Source organism: Coregonus clupeaformis, chromosome 20 (assembly GCF_020615455.1).
Source record: "Coregonus clupeaformis isolate EN_2021a chromosome 20, ASM2061545v1, whole genome shotgun sequence".
Lineage (NCBI taxonomy): Eukaryota > Metazoa > Chordata > Actinopteri > Salmoniformes > Salmonidae > Coregonus > Coregonus clupeaformis.
The window spans coordinates 47699297-47710331 of NC_059211.1; positions in this window are offsets into that span (position 1 = coordinate 47699297).

Here is an 11035-nt window from a genome sequence, read left to right on the forward strand (position 1 = left end):
CACTGGCTTCCCTTGCATTGAACGCTACGGGCGGCAACAATATCATACTCTTTTTGACCAGACAGCATCAGATAGATGGGCTACACATGTAGAGACAGAGGGGGCGCTGTTTCGCTCGCTCGGATGCTTTCCCTGGTGAGATACATTCAGCCTCTTGCGAATTGAAGGACAATTTTGAAACACAGAGAGACGAAAGATACATTATTTTATGTTTTTGTATTTTTTTCTTGGTACATGTTTTGGGGAAGCCTGTGGCATCCATGAATACACGTCACTGGTATGTACAGTTGAAGTCGGAAGTTTACATACACCTTAGCCAAATACATTTAAACTCAGATTTTCACAATGCCTGACATTTAATCCTAGTAAGAATACCCTGTCTTAGGTCAGTTAGGATCACCACTTTATTTTAAGAATGTGAAATGTCAGAATAATAGTAGAGAGAATGATTTATTTCAGCTTTTATTTATTTCATCACATTCCCAGTGGGTCAGAAGTTTACAAACACTCAATTAGTATTTGGTAGCATTGCCTTTAAATTGTTTACCTTGGGTCAAATGTTTCAGGTAACCTTCCACAAGCTTCCCACAATAAGTTGGGTGAATTTTGGCCCATTCCTCCTGACAGAGCTGGTGTAACTGAGTCAGGTTTGTAGGCCTCCTTGCTCGCACATGCTTTTTCAATTTTGCTCCACAAATGTTCTATAGGTGTCACGAACGTTGAGAGACGGGTCGGACCAAGGTGCAGCGTGAAAAGCGTACATGTTTATTAACTCAAATAAACATACAACAAAACAAGAAAACAACGTAACGTGAAGTCCAAAGGGCTATACACATACCAGCCTAACAGGAACAAGATCCCACAATACACAGTAGGAAATGGGCTACATAAGTATCAGAGACAACGAGCGACAGCTGTCTCTGATTGGGAATCACACCCGGCCAAACCTAGAAACACAACCTAGCACTGCAACATAGAAAAATACTAACTAGAACATAAACATAGAATATATAACATAGAAACTCACGCCCTGACCAAACCAACTAAAGACAACAGGCCTCTCAAGGCCAGGGCGTGACAGCTGCTCTGGCTCCGGAGTGGAGCCGCTGACCGGAGCTGGACTGGGCACCAGTGGAGCGGACTAATCTGGCTCCGGAATGGAGCCGCTGACCGGAGCTGGACTGGACACCGGTGGAGCGGATTGCTCTGGCTCCGGAGTGGAGCCGCTGACCGGAGCTGGACTAGGCACCGGTGGAGCGGACTGCTCTGACTCCGGAGTGGAACGGATGGTGTTCTACGGCTTGCAAGCAACCCCCTTTTTCCTCCAAACATAACGATGGTCATTATGGCCAAACAATTCTATTTTTGTTTCATCAGACCAGAGGACATTTCTCCAAAAAGTATGATCTTTGTCCCCATGTGCAGTTGCAAACCGTAGTCTGGCTTTTTTTATGGCGGTTTTGGAGCAGTGTCTTCAGGTTATGTCGATATAGGACTCGTTTACTGTGGATATAGATAATTTTGTACCTGTTTCCTCCAGCATCTTCACAAGGTCCTTTGCTGTTGTTCTAGGATTGATTTGATCTAAGAGACAGAACGCGTCTCCTTCCTGAGCGGTATGACGGCTGTGTGGTCCCATGGTGTTTATACTTGCGTACTATTGATTGTACAGATGTATGTGGATATCCATGACTACATGTACGTATGTACTGTATGTGCATATATAAATACGATATTTTGTTGTTTTTGTTTGGCTACAGCAAATATAGTGTATTATAAGCCCATGTGGGCTGTGCATCCTGAAGATTCTTGACACCATAATAATCAAATTAAATTAAAAATCTAAAATCATATACTGTATCCTCACGGGTATGAAAGGAATTCATGTTCACCAGGAAGACAGACAGGGTTACGATAACCACAGCTATGTCCTTAACCTCGTTGATATAATTTAAGGAAAGCCCTGAGCTCATTGTTCATAAAACCCCTCATATTGTACTGTAAACACGTCTTAGTATCTCCTCTGGAGTGCACACACAAAAAATGTATGAACACAGGAAGCCCTACTCTGGCAGGAAGTGGGGAGTGCTGCCATGGTAACAAACTGAAACCGTAAGCAGCGAGGAAGGCTCGCCTTTCTCGCTTGCTTGACGTCATTTCTAGTACAGAGAGACTAAGAGGGAGCAGCTGCGGGAGACATAAAACAAACAAAGACTCTGAGGAACTTTTGAATGCTTACAGAAAATGATGAGAGCGCTGCCAAATGTTTTGACAGCTTTGTCCTTTAAGAAAATGGCTCTCTTGGCAAAGGCCATATGTTCACTATGTACTGTATGCAATCAGGACAGTGTTTAAGTACTGCAGTCTAAATAATGACAGCTATTGCTTAAGTGTAACAAATAGAAACATGTTCTTGTGTAAACACCATGATAGCAGAGAAATAATAACAATGCATTGTGATTTTCTCATGTCATTGTTTCAATGTATTGTTCAAGTAACCTCATAACTTTGTAACCCTGTTTTGATTTTGTCTTGTGATCTGTATTGAAAACACATATCCAGTCAGCCATTATTAAAATGGCTTGGATTCTAATTGTGTCAGTGACGCTGGATATAAGTTAGTGACACTATTCCCTTAGCCTACCTCCCATCTCATTTTACATAGCAAAAACAACTATGCTGTATTCATTTGCATCATATATGTACTGAGGAAAATAAGTAACTGAGCCGTCTCAGAGAAGTGCTGGTCTCGGATCAGGTCCCCCCGTCCATATAATCTTATTCATTATGATCTAAAAGGCAAAACTGATTCTATATCAGCACTCCTACCCTAACTATGTGAATAAATGCCCAAAACTGCCTCGGTAGAATCACTTGTCATGAATGCATATTATTTTGGTTAATTAAATGTTGTCTGTGTAACACAAATCATTCCCCCCCAAAAAAACTGAACATCTCCATTAGAGCAGATGTACAGTACCAGTCAAAAGTTTGGACACACCTACTCATTCAAGGGTTTTTCTTTATTTTTACTATGTTCTACATTGTAGAATAATAGTGAAGACATCAAAACTATGAAATAACACATATGGAATCATGTAGTAACCAAAAAAGTGTTAAACACATAAATATATATATTTTATTTTAGATTCTTCAAAGTAGCCACCCTTTGCCTTGATGACAGCTTTGCACACTCTTGGTTGGCATTCTCTCAACCAGCTTGATGAGGAATGCTTTTCCAACAGTCTTGAAGGAGTTCCCACATATGCTGAGCACTTGTTGGATGCTTTTCCTTCACTCTGTGGTCCAACTCATCCCAAACCATCTCAACTGGGTTGAGGTCGGGTGGTTTTGGAGGCCAGGTCATCTGATGCAGCAATCCATCACTCTCCTTCTTGGTCAAATAGCCCTTACACAGCCTGGAGGTGTGTTTTGGGTCACTGTCCTGTTGAAAAATAAATGATAGTCCGACTAAGCGCAAACCAGATGGGATGGCGTATTGCTGCAGAATGCTGTGGTAGCCATGCTGGTTAAGTCTGCCTTGAATTCTAAATAAATCACAGACAGTGTCACCAGCAAAGCACCTCCACAGCGTAACACCTCCTTCTCCATGCTTCACGGTGGGAACTACACATGCGGAGATCATCCGTTCACCCACACAGCGGTTGGAACCAAAAATCTCAAGTTTGGACTCATCAGACCAAAGGACAGATTTCCACCGGTCTAATGTCCATTGCTCGTGTTTCTTGACCCAAGCAAGTCTCTTCTTATTATTGGTGTCCTTTTGTAGTGGTTTCTTTGCAGCAATTCGACCATGAAGGCCTGATTCCCACAGTCTCCTCTGAACAGTTGATGCTGAGATGTGTCTGTTACTTGAACTCTGTCAAGCATTAACTGCAATCTGAGGTGCAGTTAACGCTAATGAACATATCCTCTGCAGCAGAGGTAACTCTGGGTCTTCCTTTCCTGTGGCGGTCCTCATGAGAGCCAGTTTCATCATAGCGCTTGATGGTTTTTGCGACTGCGCTTGAAGAAACTTTCAAAGTTCTTGAAATTTTCCAGATTGACTGACCTTCATGTCTCAAAGTAATGATGGACTGTCGTTTCTCTTTGCTTATTTGAGCTGTTATTGCCATAATATGGACTTGGTCTTTTACCAAATAGGGCTATCTTCTGTATACCTCCCCTAACTTGTCACAACACAACTGATTGGCTGAAATACATTAAGAAGGAAAGAAATTCCACAAATTAACTTTTAACAAGGCACACCTATTAATTGAAATGCATTCCAGGTGTCTACCTCATGAAGCTGGTTGAGAGAATTCCAAGAGTGTGCAAAGCTGTCATCAAGGCAAAGGGTGACTACTTTGAAGAATCTAAAATCTAAAATATATTTTCATTTGTTTAACACTTTTTGGGTTACTACATGATTCCATATGTGTTATTTCATAGTTTTCATGTCTTCACTATTATTCTACAATGTAGAACATAGTAAAAATAAAGAAAAAACCTTGAATGAGTAGGTTTGTCCAATATTTTGACTGGTACTGTATGCTGCATGACCCTGAGTGGTTGAGCATCCTCTGAGGGTGATGCTCCCTCTTGTCTCTGCTCCCCTCGCCCTGACCTCCCTCCCCACTGGCTCATTAAACCGCAGCATTCGCACCAACGCTACAACAATCCCTCACTAATTATGGCTTTACTGATGGTAATTAGACCCGGGCTAATGCTGATGGGGCTACTGGTCTATTAGCATGGAGGCTTGGAGGTGGGGCTTAGACTATATCCATAAAGGCCTCCTGTAGCTCAGTTGGTAGAGCATGGCGCTTGCAACTCCAGGGTTGTGAGTTCGATTCCCACGGGGGGCCAGTATGAAAAATGTATGCACTCACTAACTGTAAGTCGCTCTGTATAAGAGCGTCTGCTAAATGACATACAGTGGGGAAAAAAAGTATTTAGTCAGCCACCAATTGTGCAAGTTCTCCCACTTAAAAAGATGAGAGAGGCCTGTCATTTTCATCATAGGTACACGTCAACTATGACAGACAAATTGAGTTTTTTTTTTTACAGAAAATCACATTGTAGGATTTTTAATGAATTTATTTGCAAATTATGGTGGAAAATAAGTATTTGGTCACCTACAAAGAAGCAAGATTTCTGGCTCTCACAGACCTGTAACTTCTTCTTTAAGAGGCTCCTCTGTCCTCCACTCGTTACCTGTATTAATGGCACCTGTTTGAACTTGTTATCAGTATAAAAGACACCTGTCCACAACCTCAAACAGTCACACTCCAAACTCCACTATGGCCAAGACCAAAGAGCTGTCAAAGGACACCAGAAACAACATTGTAGACCTGCACCAGGCTGGGAAGACTGAATCTGCAATAGGTAAGCAGCTTGGTTTGAAGAAATCAACTGTGGGAGCAATTATTAGGAAATGGAAGACATACAAGACCACTGATAATCTCCCTCGATCTGGGGCTCCATGCAAGATCTCACCCCGTGGGGTCAAAATGATCACAAGAACGGTGAGCAGAAATCCCAGAACCACACGGGGGACCTAGTGAATGACCTGCAGAGAGCTGGGACCAAAGTAACAAAGCCTACCATCAGTAACACACTACGCCGCTAGGGACTCAAATCCTGCAGTGCTAGACGTGTCCCCCTGCTTAAGCCAGTACATGTCCAGGCCCGTCTGAAGTTTGCTAGAGTGCATCCAGAAGAGGATTGGGAAAATGTCATATGGTCAGATGAAACCAAAATAGAACTTTTGGTAAAAACTCAACTCGTCGTGTTTGGAGGACAAAGAATGCTGAGTTGCATCCAAAGAACACCATACCTACTGTGAAGCATGGGGGTGAAAACATCATGCTTTGGGGCTGTTTTTCTGCAAAGGGACCAGGACGACTGATCCGTGTAAAGGACAGAATGAATGGGGCCATGTAACGTGAGATTTTGAGTGAAAACCTCCTTCCATCAGCAAGGGCATTGAAGATGAAACGTGGCTGGGTCTTTCAGCATGACAATGATCCCAAACACACCTCCCGGGCAACGAAGGAGTGGCTTCGTAAGAAGCATTTCAAGGTCCTGGAGTGGCCTAGCCAGTCTCCAGATCTCAACCCCATAGAAAATCTTTGGAGGGAGTTGAAAGTCCGTGTTGCCCAAGCGACAGCCCCCAAAACATCACTGCTCTAGAGGAGATCTGCATGGAGGAATGGGCCAAAATACCAGCAACAGTGTGTGAAAACCTTGTGAAGACTTACAGAAAACGTTTGACCTGTGTCATTGCCAACAAAGGGTATATAACAAAGTATTGAGAAACTTTTGTTATTGACCAAATACTTATTTTCCACCATAATTTGCAAATAAATTCATTAAAAATCCTACAATGTGATTTTCTGGATTTTTTTTCCTCGTTTTGTCTGTCATAGTTGACGTGTACCTATGATGAAAATTACAGGCCTCTCTCATCTTTTTAAGTGGGAGAACTTGCACAATTGGTGGCTGACTAAATACTTTTTTTCCCCACTGTAAATGTAAAGCAGGCCCTACTTAGAATGGGTGTTAGGCGAAGGGCGGGGGGTGGCATTGGTGGGGGGATGGGGTATAGTGGGGGAACTGATAGTGCTTTGGGGAGGTGGGGGGGTGCAGAGGGCGACTGGTTGGGGGGTCTGGGGTGCGTGGGAGGTGATGGGGGGAGGATTTAACCCTGAGCCAGCCATTCTGAGCCTTCGCTGAAATGCCACCTAAATCTGTGGGCTTGGTGGGGGGAGAGGGGGGTAGCATCTCAGCTTGGGTTACTAACCCCCCCCACACACACACACACACATGCATGCACACATGGACACACACAAACACTTACAGTGTGCACACACCCACACCCTCCCCCTCCCCCTCACCCACTCACCGTCTGCTTGTTTGCCCCCTATAATCATCCAGACAGATTTGTTCTCCACCCCACCCTGCCTTCTCTCATTCCCTCCCTCCCTCCCCTCACTCCTTCTTTCTCCTGAAACAGCCAGTTGAAAGACGGGTGACAGGTGCTGGGGCGGCCTGGGTTTCACTCCTCTCAGAACGTGCCTTATACTCATTAGGCTGTGCTCCAACCCGGATAGCTAACCCCCTCTCCCCCCCACTGAGGAACCAGATACTCTGGGATTCCACCAGGAAGTGATGTAAGTCAGTAGTACCAGAGTGTTACAATGACTGGCCGATGACTGTCAGTTATGATGATCCAACCAAGAACTTAAATCCACTCAGAAGACCAATCCTCAGAAAACATCTGTGGGTTCTGTTCAGCATGGTCTTATGTTTCAGAGCTGGAACTGCCAAATTGTGATTAGAACTAGTCCACGTCATCAGGTTACACAGGCCCACTTATCTTCAAAGGGCCAGCGGTTCTGCAACACTGATGTTGTTAAGGCCTTTTAATGCACAACAGTCATCATGACTTATCGTAGGAATCCTGACATAATGATTTTTATGAGTAATATCTGTATTCAATTTCATTCTATCATAGCTGAGGTATGCTCTGGGAATTGGTCAACAATAGACAAAGCATTGCCCCTAGTGACACATCTACTAACCCATCAAATAAATACCTCTCGGTATGATCCAATTGTCCATGGTGGGATCAGTCAGGACCCCCGGTGAGCTGTGCCTCCAACAGTATGTAGCGTCTTAGAGGAGGGGTAGGTGCCCCCGCTGATCAATGGGGATTGTGTGGTGGGGCAGGTGCAGAATGGGAAGAGGTCCTCTGGATCGGGCCGATAGTTATGACTGATGAGGTGCCAGGCCCCGTGCACGTGGCATGGTGGACCCGGGGGTCTCCGGGGAATAGGTGTGTATTGGCGGACTCTGCAGAGAGGCTTTTTGTTACATCGATCTGCAAACGTCAATTAGATGGACTCAAATAAATGTGCCCTACCCTGGCGTATGCAGAAACTGGCCATGTAAATGATACCAACACATTGGCCTTGTCAGAAGAGCTGTGTTGCTGGGTGGAATTGACGAGAGCTTTTTGCCACAGATTGTTTTTCACTTTGACCCCATGAAGGCTGTCAGATACACAGATATCCTAGTTTACTGCTTTAACAGATGCCGGTTCTGTAAAAACAAACATAGTCATCTGTCGTTAGAAAAACAAAACTGGCCAAATAAACTGCTAAGGAGTGTTTTTGTTCCTGGTATGATTAGCCTACTGCACTCATTTCTGGTAAACAACTTTCAGCAGGGCTTCAAATAACTGTGTGCCCTGTCATAGCAGTAGTGGAAATAGGATAAGAGGTGAAATCTTCATGTAAACGTTAACGTTCAGTAAGTGACCTTTATTTTACAAACTGTCTGTTGAGGAATAGAGAACTACATATTGCAATGAATGTATGTTATGTTGCATCAGATAGATATCACATTAGGAAAGGACCAAAAGGAACCAAACTGCCTTTGTATTATTGTCACGGTTCCCTCAGACAGAACCCAGAAGCAGACCAGGACAAGGAGAGTTGAACGAAGGTGAGGGTTTATTACAGATTCAAAAAAGGTGCAGAATAATCCAGGGACAGAGCGGGCGGCGTGGATGAGTTGTTGAGGGTGCAGTTGTTGGTCCAGTGATGGCTCGGCAGCCGCCGACCATCAGGCAGAGGTAGGGTGAAGGTTCCGGACGAGTGACTGCAGATGGGACAAAAACGGAGGTAAGTAAACCAAAAACCAACAAGGTACAAAACAACAAAACTAACGCTAGACGCTCTAGGACTGATACTCTGACAAAACCTACTGTTCATGGCTAACGATCCGGCAGGAACTGGATGTTCGCCAGAGCCTAAGAAGGGTGATGATCAGGACCAGGTGTGCAGATTGCTGATGGGATGCAGGTGCGGAAAACAAGAGCGCTCCCGGAGCGTTCCGAACCCTCGGGAAACTGGAGATTACGAACAGGAAAAACTAGTCACCAGACAGGACCCGACTCAGACAGCCGGGATCGTTACAGTACCCCCCCCTCCGACGAACGCCACCGGGCGGACTCCCGGAGCGCCAGGATGGAGGCGGTAGAAGTCACTGATGAGGTCCGCATCTAGGACCTGTCGCCGCGGAATCCAACTCCTCTCCTCAGGGCCATACCCCTCCCAGTCCACGAGATACTGGAAACCCCGGCCCCGCCGTCTGGAATCCATGATGCGACGCACCGTGTAGGCAGGACCACCTCCGATCATCCGAGGAGGAGGAGGAGGAGGCGGAGGAGGCAACAGAGGACTGAGGAAGACAGGCTTGAGGCAGGAGACATGAAAGGTGGGATGGACTCTGAGCGTCCTCGGTAGTTTGAGTCGAACTGCCACTGGATTGATCACCTTCTCCACCACAAACGGACCAATGAACTTCGGTAACAACTTCCTAGACTCAGTCCGTAACGGAAGATCCCGTGTGGCCAACCAAACCCTATCTCCGATGGTATAGGTGGGAGCGGGGATCCGGCGACGATTCGCCTGGAGCTGATACCGGTCCGAAACTCTAAGGAGTGCCTTTCTGGCCCGATGCCAGGTCCGGTGGCAACGACTGAATATGGGCCTGAACAGAAGGCACTGAGAGCTCCTTCTCCTGAGAAGGAAACAGGGGAGGTTGAGTAGCCATACAGGCACTGGAAGGGAGACATCCCAGTGGCAGATGTAGGAAGAGTATTGTGGGCATACTCAACCCAAGGCAACTGAGAGACCCAGGAGGTGGGGTTGGACGAGACCAGACAGCGTAGCGTGGATTCCATCTTCTGGTTGGCTCTCTCCGCCTGACCATTGGATTGGGGGTGAAAACCAGATGTGAGACTGACTGTAGCTCCAATGGCCAAACAGAAGGACTTCCAGACAGCAGAGGTAAACTGAGGGCCACGGTCGGAAACGATATCACTGGGCAAACCGTGGACCCTGAAAACCTCCCCTAACCAGGATCTCGGACGTCTCCGAGGCAGAGGGAAGCTTGGCAATTGGCACAAAGTGGCGAACTTGCTGAATCTGTCCACGATAGTCAGAACGACCGTGTTCCCCTCAGAAGCGGGCAACCCAGTGACGAAGTCCAGGGCCAGATGCGACCATGGTCGCGGGGAATAGGAAGGGGGTGAAGTAGTCCAGAGCTGGGCCGATTGGTACTCTTATTCTGCGCACACACTGGACAGGCAGCAACAAACCCCCGAGTATCCTCGGCCATGGCAGGCCACCAAAACGTCTGCGAAGAAACGCCATTGTCCGAGCCACGCCAGGGTGACAAGCCATCTTGCTGGCGTGGGACCATTTGAGGACAGCCGGACGAACCGACTCAGGCACAAACAACCGACCGGGTGGACCGTTACCGGGACCGGGCTGAGTCCGAAGGGCCGCCAGCACCTCCTCCTCAATCTTCCACATAACTGCTCCCACGACGCAGTTCCGGGGAGAATTGTCTCGGTCTTGGACCCACTCTCCTCCGTCTTGGAGAACATCCGGGACAAGGCGTCCCGCCTTGCCGTTCTTAGATCCAGGTCGGAACGTCAGGGAAAACTTGAATCGTCCGAAAAACAACGCCCACCTGGCCTGACGGGAGTTGAGACGTTTAGCCGATTGCACGTAAGCAAGATTCTTGTGGTCAGTCCAGACAATAAACGGTTGCTCCGCCTCCAACCAGTGGCGCCACTCCTCCAAGGCAAGTTTCACCGCGAGAAGCTCCCGGTTACCCACATCGTAATTCCTCTCCGCAGGCGAAAGGCGACGAGAGTAGTAGGCGCAGGGATGGAGTTTACTGTCCGTGGAGCATCGCTGCGACAGGATGGCGCCAACTCCCACATCAGACGCGGTCCACTTCAACGACGAACTGACGGGCCGTGTCCGGTTGAGAGAGAATCGGTGCGTTGGTGAATCGCCTCTTCAACTCCAGAAACGCACGATCCGCCTCCGGATTCCACTTGAAGGTCCTGATACTGGAAGTCAAGGCAGTTAATGGAGCGGCCACACGGCTGTAATCCCGGATGAATCTGCGGTAGAAATTCGCAAACCCCAAAAATCTCTGGAGCTGCAAT